Raw genomic sequence first — 18,689 nt, forward strand, 5'->3', positions numbered from 1 at the left:
CATGATCCAACCATATACCCCAACCCGCTCCCTTCGCTCTGCATCAGCCTGCTTGCTGCCCCCCCCACAGCGAGGGAGAACTAATCACTCAACCAGATCCAGACTGTTCACTGTCCTGGCTCCTAAATGGTGGAACGAGCTCCCCATCGACATCAGGATGGCTGAAAGCCTACCCATCTTCTTGAAGGCTAAAACACATCTCTTCCGACTACACCTCGGATAAAATATAAAAAAAAACAACAAAAAAAAAAACCTCTTGAACCTGCACTTTTATACGTTTCTTTGTAGCTTTGCTTTTTTAAAGCTAATGTACACTTACTACTTGTTGTCTAGAGTTTGGACCTTCTCAGTTGAATGCACTTAATTGTAAGTCGCTTTGGATAAAAGCGTCAACTAAATGACATGTAATGTAATATATTTATGATACATTATTCATTCACAAAGAAAATTGGTGTCCGTAAAGGTTGACTTTTTCCTAATTTCTTTAAATTAAGGCATTAAGATCAATTTCCAACAGATGTTTTTTTTAATTTTAATTTAATTAGTCAACTTCAGCATGGGTATGTAAACTTATGAGCACAACTGTATAATACCATGTCATTAGATGGTCAAATGTACTAACAGTGTTAATACATTGTAATAGTAAAGTGATAATGTAATAACACTGTCAAATGTTTTCGCTCTTGTATAGGCTTAATGATTGAATTAGGTTGTTGTTGTTGTAGATCCAGGATCGTCATTGCCATGGTGATGCTGGGTAATTTGTTTATGTTGATCCAGGCCTGCCATCGTTATGGTGATCCTCTATATTTTGCTTATGTTGACACAGGACTAAAAGAGGCAGGACACTGATGATGTCAGAGGGCTGTGATTGGTTGATCGCAATGTTGGTCCAGGAATGCAATGTGGGATGTTTATCCAGGAACATGTACTTGCCTAAATCACATTGTGCACAAACATGGACCCCATTCACTCTTGAAATTTTAACTGAGTCATCCATATGTTATTTGATACACTTTCGCTTACATCTAGCCACATGGATATCCATATACAAGATCACAAATGTGATTGCCAAAAACACCAGAAGACGAATAACTTGTGCATATTGTGTAGTTACAACAATAAGAAGTTACCTATGTAGCTTCCTACACTTATCAATATCACTTCCCCATCAGTCAGGATCTGACCATAATTATGCTTGTGCTTTCCATAAACTTTCATTCCTTTAGCCTATTATTTCAGTTGCAACCCTGACAGTGGTAGGCGATCGTGAGAGCAAATAAAATATATAAAAACATAATTCAAACCGATGTGCGCATTGGCAACACACGGCTCAACAAGCCAACAAATAGCCTATACGTAATTCCCTCCACTGAAAATCTATATCTGTCATAAAAATACCAGTCAGGGAATGTTAACAGGGTTGTCGGTCTCTAAATGTTTTAACTTTTTCGAGCGCATCTCTCTCTCTCTCTCTCTCTCTCTCTCTCTCTCCCTATCTTTCTCTCTCTCTCTCCGCGGACCGAGTGACGCTGTTATCAATCGAGTATTGATTGGTTGGTAGGCGGTGCTTTTACACTGGTTGATCTCTAATCTCCAACATAACCTGCTCCCGAACAGGTTAGGTGTTCAGCATAAGTTACCATGGCGATTGAACCCGGTAACAATTGATCTGCCATCGTGATACAGAAAACCCTGGGTTGAACCTGAAGTTACCTTGGTAACGCCACATCTTGCTTCGTAGTACAGGCCTCTGCTCAGTATGTCTTCTGTTTGACTATGTGTTGAAATCCCTGGAGCTGCTTTCTTCCTGAGGTTTTGCATGTGACAGAAGTAAGAATCATGGCTAATGTGTCTGTCGCTTCAACTGCCGTTATTACATTGGACAGACCTGTGTGGCACTTCCTCAGACTGCTTACTGACCTACAGTACGATGTTGTCATGAAGTTACACTTGGAAGTAGTTAAGATTACATGGGCCTTGGGAAAAACATTTACAGCTTTTAAACATCGAGCTAAAATGTGTCAAACCACCTTCAGAGCTGGATTTCAATCCAAATGGAACACGTTTTTGTTGCATTTACACTCAGCTTTTTGATATAAGTGTTCATGTTAATGGGGTATAAAATTAACACACTGATTATGCAGTAAATGCATTTCTGTTGCTTTTTACAAACATATGTGTTTCAATTAGCTTTCTAGGTATGTCCGTTAGTGTGTATGGCTATTTCCTTAGTGCGATCTAAAACTGCAGACAATGAATTGAAAGTTTTTTTTCTTTTTCTTAGGAATAGTGTCTTTGTATATTTTCATGCAAAGACACAAAGTAACTTATAGACTTTCAGACAACTTTTAATCACAGATTATGCTGGAGTATGGATTGCATTATCAATACAATCAAATTCTGCCCCCACACGCACAATTCCTACCCTTTGTTAATGTTTTGCATCTATAGCAATTTATTTTTCTTTCTCTCTCTCTCTCTCTCTCTCTCTCTCTCTCTCTCTCTCTCTCTGTATTTGAGGGAGTAAAAGTCCCATGACTATCCTTTGCCTGTGTAGTGTTGGCTGCACACATAGCCTACAACTGCACACACATGCACATGGGTGTTGAGAAAACTCAGCCAATCCTATTAGGAGTGAACTCCTCCAGGGCATTGCCCCCTATCAGACATTAAGTTACCAATAGCTCCTAATGAGTTTACCACAATGTATTATCTGGCACCATCCTACTCTAGTTACCCACTCCAGCTCTCACCAGAAAATATACAAACCACAACGGTTTCCTTTGGACAGCTAAAACTGAGGGGTAGGGGTGGTGGTGGTGGTGGGGTGGGGTGGGGGGGCGACTCCTGCACATTTAGGTGCTGCAAAGTGCAATCAGTAAGTGTCGGTGTGTAATGTGTGGAGGTCCACTGTCAGCTCCAGTCTCTTTGTCAGCAGATGTCAGCTGGATCACTGCCCAGACCTCCCAACAAATGTTTTTCCATTCCATTTCAACATCACAGTGTTGCTGCTGCACAGAGCAGCAACACTGTAGGTGTGCTCCTAGTTTTATACAAGTAAAATACTTTTGACAATCCTACCAATGTAACCACCTTGGTTTGTGCATAGCACCACATTACAATGGTGGGAATTAGTTTCCATTGCTTTCCATGGAATTATTTTAGTTAACTTTCAGCATTGAAATGAAACTGCAAGAAATGGCAGTGCAATTGCACTGAGAAATACAAATTGACACAGCCAAATTACTTTGAATGACCCACTTCAAAATGTCATGTATTCATTGTCTTCTTGAGAGTGGACTTAAGGTAAGTTAACACAGTAAGTGAAAATACACTACAGTTCTTGACCCAATTGCAGAGGTTCCCACAGTTCTCACTAGCTGTCTGATAAATGAAAGCACACTGTGGGAGGTATATTAATCACTAAAGCTCAGTGTTGCTGTAGCAACACAGGGACACAAAATCCTCTTTTGCTTTTATACTGAGCCCACCTGGCTAGTTTTTACAAGACTAAGGGTCAGTCTTTAGTAACTCAAGGCTGAGTGTTTTTATATTGATACAGTGCTCAAAAGATGAGCGTAGATGTGTGTGTGTGTGTGTGTGTGTGTGTGTGTGTGTGTATGAGTGTGTGTGTATGTGCATGTCTGTGTGTGTAAAGTTCAGGCTGTGCCTCAGGTTTGTGAGTTTAAACCTTTTTCTTCTTGTGCACATAGTGACAAAATCCCTAGTAAGATAAACACCTTCCCTCCTGACGGATACAACACATTTTGTACCGCACCTTCCTTTCGCCCCAGTTTTTAAAGTGAATGATTCCAAGGAAAGATGAGCAGTGTAATAGTGTTAAACAGTTAATTTAGTATTCATGTGAAAGAAAGTTAACTCTGAAGTTTAGCTGCTCCAGGGAAAGAACAGAACCACCCACCCCTGGTAAATACTTTTCCGTTTTCTGCTGGAAAGACATATTTAACCTAAATTTAACCACAGCAACTAATCTATGACCTGATCATCTTCCATGATTCCTTATATGGTTAGATTGTCTAAATGCTCATCCCAGTGCAGTCAAAACTGACAACTTTTTGTTGCAGTATAAAATGTTCACAGCAGTAGAGGCTGATCTAAAAATAACCCTCCCTCCTTTTTCTCCTCCACTTGTTTTGTCAAGTGGGAGGACCTTTTTTTTTTTTTTTCAAGGTCTGAGCATGGCCTCTGAGTCGGGAGCTTGCTCAACTTGATCCGCTTTTTTCATTCCCACTGCTTGCCAATTTTCCTGACAACTGAAGCAGAATGCAGACAGAGAGAGAGAAAGAGGGTCTGGGGTTGACTCAAAAGCATGACAGTCCGTCTCTGCCCTTTGTAATGGCTGTGCTCACCCTATAAGCCCCCCAACCTCCCCCCCCTCCCTTCTGTATTCCTCCCTCAAGCCTTACCAGAACAGGGTTTATCATCTGTGATAAAGTACCCATAGTCTGGGAGGAATCAGCCCTGGATGTTTATTACATTAGGTCAGCATGTACTAATGGAGAAACTCCTACAGACCATGTCATCGCCACAGGGCAACAGGGTAGCGGATACAAAACAGTATTATTTCCTCCTCTCTCCCTCTCTCTGTTCCTTAGTTCTTTTCTTTTGCACATAGACAAAAAACACACACAGGAGAGGTCATACTCGATTAGAAAGCTCATTACAGTCTTTAGCATATACAATTTATTTGAATATATGAAAACAAATAATTGTTTATTTTGCCTTCTGCTTACAAAAAAAAGTCCAAGATGACGTCCTCAAATGTCTTGTTTTGTCCACAACTCAAAGATATTCAGTTTACTGTCACAGAGGAGAGAAACTAGAAAATATTCACATTTAAGAAGCTGAAATCAAAGAATTTTTTACTTTTGTCTTACTACTCAAACTGACTAATAGATTATCAGAATAGTTAGCGATTAATTTAAGAGTTGACAACTAATCGATTAATCTTTGCAGCTCTACTTCTAAGCTTTGATTGTTGTGTTGATTTCAGCGTTGAAAATGAAACTAATAGGGAAATACTAGAAAACAGATCTGTAGTACAATGTTTTATTTTTTTCAAAATATAGCAGCAAGCAGCAATGATGCAAGAGGTCCAAGCAGATTGAACTCAACGAGCATTTGAAAACATACCACAAGCTTGAATTGCCACATTGTTGGCATATAGGATGTTGAAAATGTTTGAAAATGACTTATTTTGATAAAAATGGACTGGCTCGTACAATTGAAACGGATTGACATACAGTATATTAAAATGTCTTCAAACAAATTAAGATCAAAATCTGTAAATTATCCTGACAAAGTGATTCAAATTTGATTTATTGCACAGCCCTACTCCAAGCCAAGCGGAAACAAAAACTTGATGGTTACATTGCCACCTTGAGTGTTTTTTTATGTGCCTGAGTAGTGGGTGAAACTTTTAACCTAGCTGCCAATTTTTGTGACTTTTGGTCTTACAATTTTTGCTGCATGAACACTTTTAGCAGATAGAAATAAGGGAAAGAAGAATAATGACAACAAAAACAGGACTCAACAGGAGATAGAGTAATCTGTCGCAGTATTTTTTTAATATGATGATATCATTTGGTGGTTATGTAGGTCATAAGTAAGCTCAATCTTCCATTCTGCTGTAGACAGGTACAAGTTTGCATTTAAAGTTGGTTTCTGAGTTTTACTCCAGTACTCTGATAATGACTTTACTTCAGCTTGCGTTGTTCAGGTGTCTGAGAAAGCATCAGCTGCCATCTCACCTGAGGCCCACAATTAGCGTCGAGCAGCTGCTAAGCTTTCTGTGCCATAACAATTCACACTCTGTGGACACATACTGTCAGCCTTGCAAGATCAGTCAAACAGAGCAATAAGCCTTTCGACTTTCCTTCCTCAGTCTCCCTTCCTGGATTTGTGAATGCATGCAAAGAGGCCATACACCCTTCCTTTATGATACAAGCCAGCTATTAAAGCAACTCATTTATATTCATTAGTGTGGCATTGTAAGGAAACTGAAACCTGAACTTCATGTTCAACTGCTTATTGACCCCGCGCAGTAAGCAGGGAGGCACTGGCCTATAGGTAACACTGGCCAGTGCAACTTCAATAGCCGTGGTGACACCATTAATGAGAGACACTAGCTGTGTGTGATGTGAATCACAGAGAGGGCTGGACCATTCTCATGCTGTTCAAGGGTGTTTTAGGGCATTTTTACACTTGTAGCTCATTTGATCTGGTCTGAATCAGTTAATGAGTTCGTAAACATGGAGCAGAGAGGAAAATCCAAGCGAAGCAAAATGCATCACTTCAAACCACGCAAGAAAGTTCACTCAGCTTATTGGTCAGATGTGTCTGAGGTGGGAGCAAAAAGTAAATACAGAAAGAAGGTTCTGGACTAGTGCATATTTTTCGTATCTCCAAAGTCAAACCAGCTCATTTAATTTAAATAATTTTCTATAGATTGTTACGCAAGTGCCGCTACTACGCTCTACCCACCAAGCTCTCCTGTGGTCTGCAGGTGTTTATCTCCAACTTCAGGGGTGGCTGGTATGACTGGGTTTGCGCGTTACGGCGAGCTTGACCCCAGTATATTTTTGTGAAAGAACATTGCAAGCTGCTACAGTTTGTATTGTCTGCCCCATCGCCATTTAAGTCACACTTGCAGAGTACACCTGGTAGTTCCGATCGACGTCAAGATTCCACACTTTATTGCCATGCAACTGATTATGTTCTTACCAGATGAACAGTACCAAAAGCATACTTTCAATTCAATTCAATTTTATTTATAGTATCAAATCATAACAGAGTTATCTCGAGACACTTTACAGATAGAGTAGGTCTAGACCACACTCTATAATTTACAAAGCCCCAACAGTAATTCCTTCAAGAGCAAGCATTAGCAGTGGCTATTGCGACAGTGGCAAGGAAAAACTCCCTTTTAGGAAGAAACCTCGGCAGACCCAGACTCTTGGTAGGCGGTGTCTGACGGGGCTGGTTGGGGGTGTGATGGCGATAATAGTCACATTAAAGATAGTGGAACAGTGATTTTGAAGGTAGTCGTTGTAGTTCATGTCACAGCAGGACGTTGCGGGATGAAACGTGGCACTGCAGAGCATGGGTGGGTGCAGCAGACGCAGCAGGACGCGGCCGGGCGTTTGAAGGAAGAAGAAACATAAGGAGTAAACTCCCCAGAGCTAGGTTAGTAACAAGCAGTTCTGGGACAGGATGCATATAAAAGGAAACAAATGAAAACATTGATGAGAGGCTTTACTGGCCCGCCTCCCTCTACTCTCACTTTATTATTGAATATATCATCAATAAATCTGATGACTACGAAGAGAAGCAGGTGGGCCGGGTTAGGCGGACGCTGCAACTCACTTCTTAACTATAAGCTTTATCAAAGAGGAGAGTTTTCAGTTTACTCTTAAATGAGGTGACGGTGTCTGCCCCCCGAACCCAGACTGGGAGCTGGTTCCACAGGAGAGGAGCCTGGTAGCTGAAGGCTCTGGCTCCCAGTCTACTTTTAGAGACTCTAGGAACCACCAGTAACTCTGCATTCTGGGAGTGCAGTGCTCTAGTGGGACAATAAGGTACTAGGAGCTGTTCTAGATAGGATGGTGCTTGACCATTTAGGGCTTTGTAGGTCAGGAGAAGGACTTTAAAGTCAATCCTGAATTTCACAGGAAGCCAATGCAGAGTAGCTAAAACAGGAGAAATATGATCTCTTTTCTTAGTTCTCGTCAGAACACGTGCTGCAGCATTCTGGATCAGCTGGAAAGTCTTAAGGGACTTATTTGAGCAACATGACAGTAGGGAATTACAATAGTCCAGCCTGGAAGTAACGAATGCATGGACTAGTTTTTCAGCATCGTTTTGAGACAGGATATTCCTAATTTTGGCAATGTTACGAAGATGAAAAAAGGCTGTTCTCGATGATTGTTTTAGATGGGCGTTAAAGGATATATCCTGATCAAAAATAACTCCTAGATTTCTGACAGTAGTGCTGGAGGCCAGGACAACACCATCCAGAGTAGCTATATCTTTAGATAATGAAGTTCGGAGGTGTTTAGGGCCCAGCACAATAACTTCAGTTTTGTTACAGTTTAACATCAGAAAATTATAGGTCATCCAGGATTTTATATCTTTAATACATGCTTGAAGTTTTGCTAACGGACTTGTTTTGTCTGGTTTAATTGATAAGTATAATTGGGTGTCGTCCGCATAGCAGTGATAGTTAATTGAGTGTTTCCTAATGATATTACCAAGAAGAAGCATATATAAGGAGAATAAAATTGGTCCAAGCACTGAGCCTTGTGGAACGCCATGTTTAACTTTCGCGTACTTAGAGGATTTATCATTAACATTAACAAATTGAGATCGATCAGAGAAATAAGACTTAAACCAGTTTAGTGCAATTCCTTTAATTCCGACTAAGTGTTCTAATCTGTGTCAAAAGCAGCACTAAGATCTAGTAAAACAAGTATGGAGACAAGTCCTTTGTCTGCAGCAGTTAGAACGTTGTTAGTAATTTTCACCAGTGCCGTCTCTGTGCTATGATTCTTTCTAAATCCTGATTGAAAGTCTTCAAATAAGCTGTTTCTATGGAGAAAATCACATAACTAATTAACAACTACTTTCTCAAGGATCTTGGAGAGAAAGGGAAGGTTAGATATAGGTCTATAGTTTGCTAAGACCTCAGGATCGAGGGTGGGTTTTTTCAGAAGAGGTTTTATCACAGCTACTTTAAATGACTGCGGTACATGACCTGTTAATAGAGACATATTGATCATATCTAGTAGAGAGGTGTTAACCACGGGTAATGCTTCTTTGAGTAGCCTCGTTGGGATGGGGTCTAAGAGACAGGTAGATGGCTTTGCTGAAGATACCTTTACCATTAGTTGTTGAAGGTCTATAGGATAAAAACAGTCTAAGTATATGTCAGGTCTAGTCGTTCTTTCTAGAAGTCCTGCGTTGAAAGGTGAACCATTAGAAGTTGAGGGCAAAAGGTGATGAATTTTATCTCTAATTGCTATAATTTTATGATTAAAGAAGCTCATGAAGTCATCACTACTCAGAGCTAGAGGAATAGATGGCTCAGTAGAGCTGTGACTATTTGTCAGCCTGGCTACAGTGCTGAAAAGAAACCTTGGGTTGTTCTTGTTTTCTTCTATTAATGATGAGTAATAGTCTGATCTGGCATGTCTGAGGGCCGTCCTATAGGTTTTCAGACTGTCTTGCCAGTCCAAACGAGACTCTTCCATTTTGGTGGAGCGCCATTTGCTTTCAAGTTTTTGCGAGTTTTGCTTTAATTTACGAATTTTGGGAGTTATACCAAGGTGCTAGTTTCCTTTGCTTCATCTTCTTCTTTTTGAGTGGAGCAACAGAGTCTAAAGTAGTTCGTAGGCAGGCCGTAATACCATCTACACAATTGTCGATTTGAGAGGGACAAAAGTTTACATAAAGGTCCTCTGTTGTATTAAAACAAGGTAATGAGTTTAGTGCTGTTGGAATGTCTTCCTTAAATTTAGCTATAGCACTGTCAGATAGGCATCTAGTATAGTAGCTTTTATCTAATTTCGTATAATTGGGTATTAAGAATTCGAAAGTAATTAAGAAGTGGTCTGATAATAAAAGATTTTGCGGGAATACTAATACATCTTCAATTTTGATACCATATGCCAGCACGAGGTCGAGGATGTGGTTAAAACAGTGCGTGGCCTCATGCACACTCTGACTGAAGCCAATAGAATCTAGTAGTGAGTTGAAAGCAGTAGTAAGGCTATTGCTGTCAGCGTCCACATGGATATTAAAATCACCTATAATAAGTACTAAGTTCTTGAGTACTTGAGTTCTTTCAATTTGATCTTAGCCACACCCGTGTGATTGCTGTGTTCACACCTGCCCAATGAACCGCACCTAGGGGGTAAACGCTCGAGGGTTTGATTAAACCAAACTAAACAAGTCAGGTGTGAAGACGTTCTTAATGATTCTTAGTGAAAGCCAGAGAAGGTATGGACAGATGGTTTCTCCTGAGGCTTTCCCTCTTAAAGTGATGGTTGGGAGTAATTTCACCCTAGGGTCCTTTGCACCACGACCTCGAGCCAGACAACCCCACAGAAGCTTTTTTCATCTGGGTCGAATATTGGGCGAGTTAGCGTTATCAGCTGAATAGCGTAGTGCAGGCGCTAATGGATCCAAGAGTGTATCTTGTACATTACCCCACTAATAATGCCCGAAATGATACCAAACTTCTACACTAGTACAAATAGGTTATGTACTCATAAAACGATGGATTGGAAATTTTGTAAGTACACCAGGAGTTTATTTAAATAACACTTGCCTGCTGGCTTCTGCTCTCTGCTGCTACTGCTGTAGGCTGGGTTATATTGTGCGTGACACAGTGGCTTGGCCCTCTGTAGATGGCGCGTGCCCTACGAGCATGCACAGAGACGTTTATGCTCAATGCGTTGTTCGTTGCAGTATTCTCCGAAAAACACCAGGGGGTGTACAAACTTAGTCATTGGTACTTAACAAAATAATCTGTGAATAAGCAAGAAGTAGTAGAGAAAAAGAAGAGAGTGGAAGTAAAAGAAAGCAGGCTGACTGGCAACAGTAGTAAACACGTCTATGTTAAACACCGACGTACCGCCAAACATTACATTTACGTCTACCTTAAATTATCTGTTCCACTCTAATACCACCAAAATCGTCATCCTTGCACAGAATGTCAGCTATTGTATGGAAGGTAGATAAATGCTCCCCTTGCTGAATTCAGCTTTAGCCTTTATAATATTTGACGTTCTTCTGACAAAATGTATTTAAAAAGCAGACCGGGTGAGTTGACGCATGTTCTATCCAATCCTGTGGCCCAGCTGTCACCAGGGTCACTGCTGCTCGGGGTTAGGGTTTTTCCTTATTCTCAGTCAATTTTGCCCTACTTAAAGCTAGTCTATAATTCAATTCATACATTGTTATATTATCAATTTGTATGGTTTAAAGGCACATTTATCGTGGTTTGAGATGTTTCTTTGAGAATTGTTAATCGGCTTAACAGCCAGTGCACTGAAAGTGACACTTTTCAAACCATGTTTGTATTCTCCTGGATCAAAATAAGCTGCATGAGAACTAATATCATGCTTTGCTAGCTGGTTTGTCTTTCTTTTCATTTTGTTGTTGTTGCAGTGGCTGATTGAAATAAACAGCAGGCTTCCACACAACCATCCACAACCATTGAAGCTCAACAATTCAAACATTGTTTTAATAAACTGCTGTCACCGGAGAAGGTGAAAAGCATAACACTATGGATTCAAGCTTTAAATGGAACATTCTGCTTTATTAAGCACTCACATGCATGTTCGGTCACAACTCATACATATGTGTGAATACCCCTGACACACTCTGAATCACACACACACACACACACACACACACACACACACACACACACACACACATCATAACTTTAAGTGCCACTGTCTTAGCTGAGATCTCTGAGCAGGATGTACAGGTGCAGGAGCATTTTGTGCATGTGCTGTAAAATCACACAGGAGGTGTTACTGTGTGAATCAATGTTCACATAAATAAAGGTGTGGAAGTGCGTTCAAAGCAGAGCAGACAAAGGAACACCAAATGTGTTATGTACTGTATCTGCCAGTGAAAAATCCTTCCTGGATTACCAGCCTCAGCGCCTCTCTTCTACTGCTTCTGTGAAAATGTTGTTTGTCTTTCGAGGGAGCGAAGGTGCATATCTGCACAGAAAGAGAAACCTGTTGCTACTGTACCAAAACAAAATAATAATAAATAATCTCACCAGCAGAGGCAGTGGAGCAGAGACAACAGCCGCAGGGCCCAGCGACTACTGCACTCTGCCTAATCAAGCAGCCTTTTGAAAAGGTTGTCACTTTTATCCCGGCAAAAAGAGGGGAGGTGAGAGTGGGGTTTCACGTGGCAAACGAAACAAACAGAAGACAAAAGGAGAGTAACATTTCTTACTTAAAATTTTTGTTTTCATTTGGACTCCCACTTTGGTACTAGGTGCTTTTCTCCATTTCGTTTTTCTCTCAGTGTAGGCGGGAATCTCAGCTGATCACCACAGTGATGTCACATGTAACTGCAGTGACATATCATCTTCATCACTCACTGAATTCTTCTATCAGCAACCACACAGAGGCACATCTGCACTTTGTCAATTGTAAAACTATAGTGTACAAAGTGTACGCCGTAGTGTACAGCATAGTTTTGCAGGCTGCCATTGTTTTAAATCTGGGTTGAGAAAACCCCCAAATTGCGGTCGCTATTTACAGTAGCTTGGGTATTTGAAAATGAGGGGTTTGTGTGCAGTATGTTCTGTGTCACACAAGATACAATTCTCTCTGACCAATCAGTGCTCTCTTTAGTGTTTTAACCCCAACTTCTAGTACTGGCTCAGCTTGCTTGGTACCCAAAAAAAAAAAAAAAAAAAAAATAAAAATGAAAAGAGTGAGTTGAGTACTGTACCAAACACAGGAAATGTGTCATAAGTGATTCCATTTGGACAGAGCACAACACTTCCCTTTGGTTTAAAAAACGAATATCTTTTGCTACGTTGACACCTCACATTCACACTGCTCTGGCGTTTCAGAGCCCCTAAATTGAAGAAATTTGGTTTGCTCTCTGCGGGGTTGTGTTGCAGTCTCAACCGGCGCAAACGGAGACCTTTGGCAACATGTTTTGCTGCCTGATAAGGTCTTATCGTTCATGACGTCGCTCCTACGGTGTTGTGACCCTTTTGGAGTTCTGCGTCGGGGTTGCTTTGCCATCGTGGTGCATACGCCGCCAAAACGCTAGGGGGCGTCACCTGTGTCTGTGTCGCTCACCACCGAAATGGTACTCAGAATGGCAAACCCCATAGATTGTTGTGCTAAAATATTAATCTTATTTGTTTGGCCTTTTCTTACTTAGATTTTGTAAAAAGTATTGAAAAACAGACACAGTTACTGTAACCAGAAAATAAGTCTGAGGTTATTTGCAAGCTGTCTGCCAGCCAGTTTATGTTATGTTAGCAAGCAAACTTTAGCACAACTGCCCACAAAGTACTGCTTGCTGGTGAAGTGCTAATTTCAAAATGTTACTGACATATAGACACTTAACAAACGGATAACCCCGTCATTGTAACCAAAATATGTTTGAGTTTATTTGCAAAGCTTATGTCAGTGAACTAGCATGTTGCCACTCCCCACAGTAGGCTGCTTGAAACACTGACTATCAACACACAGGACAAGTTGACCAATCACAATCCTTGCAGTCTGCCTCGCCTCAACGTAAAGTTAAAATTTTTTGGAGGTGCATGTCGAGCTACGGCAGAGGGCTCTGAGAGGGGTTCGCAGCGATACAGAGGGGTCTGCGGGGGTACGCCGCCGATTCGACGCAGAAGCATAAATCAGCCGTAAGTATCTCAGTTAGGATGGACTGTATAGAACCTATGTGGTGAGAAATCAGCAGCAAGTACTGTGTGAAAATTCAAAAGCAAACTTGGGTGGCCAATTATCCTCTAAAATCTGACATGCCTTTTAACAATAGCTTGTAATTATTATCTTTTAAATCAAAGCAGAACTCTAAATGATCATAGTCAGACATTCCTTTCTTTGCAGTATCTTCTCTGTATACATGAGAAAATGATTAACATTTCAACCAGACAGCACAAATATTCATGTCCAGCTTAAGAAAACATGTTACTATTACCTTGTCTCCAAAACATCCCACATTGTTAGGATATTATGCATTATTAATGGGGGCTGATTACCAAACCTGTACACTTGAGTTCATTTTCACTACTTGAAGAGAACTTGTTTCTCATCCTCCAGGCTGCCTAATAATCCAGTCCAAATTAATACATTCCTGTTAAACATTATGCTGTAAAATATTTTGTTAGACCTTCATAGAGTGTGGTCTAGACCTACTCTATCTGTAAAGTGTCTCGAGATAACTCTGTTATGATTTGATATTATAAATAAAATTGAATTGAATTGAATTCATTCATGCAAACAATTTATTCTGTCAGTGTTTTTGACCTTCTACTCTTCTTTTTTTCTCTATCCAGTTAAGGGCCTCACACCTGTAATTACTGGTCTTAACTGCCAGTGCATTTCAATGATTGAAATCAAACTCAAGGTTCAAGGTTAAGAATTTATAAAAGAAATAATTACGACATAACCGTTCCATGAGTGTTCCTCTTGATTTGATTAAAACCGAGGAAATTTGTGGAAAGTAAACAATTTTAACCAATCTGATAAGAGTAGACATGCTGTCAAAGGGTTTGACCGAATTTGATCAATATGTGCTTTATGGCATATCTGTTCTACATTACGATTGCATGTGTTTTGACATAGGTTTTCTGTCCAACATACAGTATAAAATAGCAGCCTAACTAACAACCTCTGTCCTTTTCTACTGGGTTATGCCAGTGTTTCTGTATATGGAGAATATTTAGGACACAGTACCTCAAACCATATGTTCCTTCATTTTAAAGGCAATCATTGTAAATTTTGAATCAAAATGTAAGTCCCCTCTTTATAACATTAGTAACCCAAGTCTCGCATCATAACATAAACCATCAGCTCTATGTTAAGTTTTAAAAAGAGAGCAGGCAGCATGCAACATTTTAGAAGAGAATAACGCCGCTGACCCAAAACACAAGGCTAATCTACTCCACATTGTACCCATTGGCTTATTGCTCATTGCTAAATAATTTACTGAAGAGATGCTATATTATAAGGGACCGTTCGGTATTTATAGAATGGACCACCGGAGCAAAATAGGGGAGGGTCATGGCTTTTTATTCTTTCTTTGGATTTGTTTTAGTCTAGGTGCGAGGGTCACCCAACTTTTGTATTCATGAAAACCGCAACATTTCAAAGTGGCTTGTTTGGTGCATATTTATCCATGTAGCTCCATGTAGCTCTCTCAGTCTCGGTCCCTATCACTAGCAGATGGGTCCCTCCTTGTTTAGTCAACCAGACAATTTGAGCTGTAGCTTTATAGACCGTGGGATTTCCCAAACTCAGACCCAGTTTACATGTACATGGTTATTTTTACAAACGGAGACATTTCCCTTCGTTTGTACCCTTCGTTTACATGCAAACGGAGAATTCGCCTCTATAACCGAGTCTTTCTAAAAACTCTGGCCAGAGTGGAGATTTTTGAAATCTTCGTTTGCATGTGTGCATGTAAACTGAGACAAACGGAGGTTTAGGCAGCCGAGAGAGAGAAAGAGGAAGTGATTCATTGCTGTTGTTGCTATTTTCGAGATTCTGATTGGCTAACGTCGGCTTGAGCTTCTCGTTACACTGCCACCTACAGGTTTGGCATGCTCTTGACTGCATTGACGGCATATATACACGGGTACATATAAACAAACACTTTTCTGAAAACTGACAGCTGTGCACAATGTTATTTTTGAAAACGGAGAGGTTGAAATGTCTGTTTATGAAAATAGCTGGCCACGTGTAAACGTAGCATGAATAAATCCCGCTCGCACATACAAACACAAAACTGCTTTGCTAGCTCCATTGTGTTGTAACTAACACATCTGCTGAAAACATAATTTTATTCATTAGCATGATTGCCGTACTGTTTAGTTCAAAAACATCCATAACACCATACGAAAACATAGCGTACAATACGCAAGCTTATATTTTGAAAAGTCAAAGCTCGCGGATAGCATCAAGCCAGGAGGGCATGAGACAGGAGGTCTCCAGGCTGCAGCCATACCCGACTCAAATATCCTTTCAGTCCCGGTGATTATTTGTGAAATTGTGCAAACGACAGCCTTTTCAAGGCATTTGAGAAGGAAGGAGTGGTAGCATGCAAGCTCCCAAATTGATGCTGAGAAATGGAGTTTTGGATAATGTTCAGCTTCAGCAGCAATTACTTTTGCTAAAATATGTGTTGAAGTTCTTATTACCCATTGTGCTTTGCTGAATGGTCTCAATGTTTGATTGTTTTATTTCATGTAAATACTAGTTTACTAAAGGAGTAACTTAGTTTTGAAGTAATGCAGTAATGCAGGAAGTGTGCATTTAGTTTCCATGCTTATTGTGTTTCCACAACGTTAGTGAGTAAATCTACTCAAATGGCCACCATAACAGAGGAGTGTGATGCATAAGATGATAATGTAGAGGTTAAGTCATGAATGTCATGGCTGTAAAACAAACAAACATCTCTGGGGCTGCATCTATCGATTATTTTAGTAATCAAGTATTCTACCAATTATTCCACCAATTAATTGATTAATCGGATAAGAAATACTTAGTAAGAAATATATATACAAAAAGCAAAAAAAATGTATTGCCAAATTCCAAGACCCTTAAAAAAATTTTTTTGGTGGCCCAAATGTTAATATTTTTCTCCCCCTTCCCTTATTGCCTCTGGCTCTTTGCACTGGATATGCAAAAGAGCTGTTCACTAACCAGAGGGTAAATCTGATGGTACAAAGCTTACAGAGCTATTAACTACGCTGTTCTGGGGGACACGTTTTCAGAAGCCTAATACACAGTGAGGAGAAAGAATAAAGGAGTTGGTTGAGTCATGAATATGCATTGTGGAAGTAGCCTACGTGCTAACGCTGCTGCAGTGATGGCTCAACCAGCTCCTTCTTGTCGGTTATTGGCTGGAAGACTGTTTGTTATGGTTCGTGGGGCAGGTTGGTTTGTTTTTGTTGCCGTTTGTCTTCAGAGACCGTGTTTTTTTTACAGTGTGTTCAGGGGACAGCCAGCTAGCGGATAGTGAGGAGATGTTTACTGTATGTGGTGAAAAATGTTGTAGCCTAAAAAACGCATGACATCCCTTAGAGCACCTTTAATTACATTGATTTAACGAAGCTTTGAGGCAAAGAAATTTGTTTCGAGGATTTTTTGTAATCAAATTATTTGAGTTATTTGAGGAATCGTTTCAGCCTTAGGCATCTGTATATCTTTACCAAGCGCTAACCAGTACAGAAGGCATCAATAAATTGTTGGGGAGGGTCATCGTTTTTCCAAATCATTTTGGAGGGTCATCCAAAATTTATTTCTGGTGAAGGTGGAGGGTCAGGTCTATTTTGACTAAAGATCCCCAAACTCCTCCGGTGGCCCCTAAAATAAATAACGAACAGTGCCTAAGCTATGTTTTATTACCGTTTTCTCTTAGAAACAGTTTGTGATCTTAATGCCGGACGTATACCAGGTTGAGTTAAGTGATGTGTCATTGATACTGTATATTTCCATTAATTTTCCACTTGCTTTTCGCAATGTCCTTGTGCTGAATGAAAAGAAAATTACTTTAAATAACTATTAACTGTCGTCAGCAATCAGCTAGTAAGAAATCCGAAGGAAACACTTCTGTTAGAATAACAGGGACTTTGAGAGAAAGTCTGACATGTGTAAATGAGTTCGCCAAAGCGGAGGACTTAATGGAGGCCATGTTTATAGGTCCCAGCCTCTAGTCTCTGTGGTATCAATGTCTTCATCAGTACAGGGAGGCTGAAGGAGAGATCTTTCCTGCCTCTCCAGCCAAATCCTTCAATCTCCGCAAGCCTTCTAAAGCAAATTAAACAATGTTCAAATTTAGCCTCTCCTCCCTCCAGCAGGAGAAAGTTGACTTTTCATCTTTCTCATTGGTGCAAAATGTGGAGTAACAAACTTGCTGTAAAAAAAAATAAAAATAAGGTTCGTGTGAGGAGATGAAAGAAAAACTTTGGAACATCTGGCAAGCAGACGCTGGCAGGTTAAGGTAAACAGAGTGTCCTTTTATGGTAGTACTCCTACCCTCCACAGAATCAGAGGTATGATGTGGAACACCTTCAAAGGAGCGAGGGGCCAGCACATCTTGTTTCAATTTATCCTCTCACTGGCAGACATGCTCTTCGGCCATAACATACTCCCACAAAGAGGATACTAGGCATATGCTCGCACAATCGCGCATTAATAGTGAGCCATGCCTGAAAATGGGTGCATTCTCAGACACAAAAGCTTTTGTGAAAATATGCATGTCATACCAGACTTATACACACATACACATAACTCAGACATTTATATATATTCACAAACTCACATATTTTTAGTGTGACCTTCTGTGAAACCAGGGCGAGAGTAGATTAATTAGTTCACGGCCAGCCCTGAAAACTAGCCTCATGCCAGACCTGCATGTCAGCCTGTACAACATCTGGCAGCGGGCATCTGGTGCCATACATCAAACTAGCTCCTCCACATTCCACGCCCCGCACACTGAATGTTGGCCGGATCAAACTAACTTCTAAAACTAACATTTGCTTTACAGGGAGAAAAGGGGACCGTGAGGTCCAGAGGCAGAACAGGTTCTTGTACCTGTTTTTCAAAGGTCGCTGCCAGTCCAAGAAGTGGAATTGTACTTTAGGTTTGATTTTAGGGGAAATATAGTAACAGAGAAAAAGAGTCCGTAAGAATGCTTGTTCATCCATTTTTTTTATGTGTGCATGCAACCATTTCCAACCTGAGGTTCATAGCACTCATACCGCCAACTGCTTCAACCCCCCCACCCCCCCAACCCTCACCCTCACCACCCTTTGACAAAGCCTTTGATGTGACTTGCTGAAATGTCCCAAACCTACAAGCCCTCCAATTGCTTAGAAAGCTCTAATGAACAGGATAAAAACATAACCCCTAAATCAATGAGCAGGCAGCAGC

The sequence above is a fragment of the Perca flavescens genome, chromosome 12 (genome assembly GCF_004354835.1).
Source record: "Perca flavescens isolate YP-PL-M2 chromosome 12, PFLA_1.0, whole genome shotgun sequence".
In the NCBI taxonomy this organism is placed as follows: domain Eukaryota; kingdom Metazoa; phylum Chordata; class Actinopteri; order Perciformes; family Percidae; genus Perca; species Perca flavescens.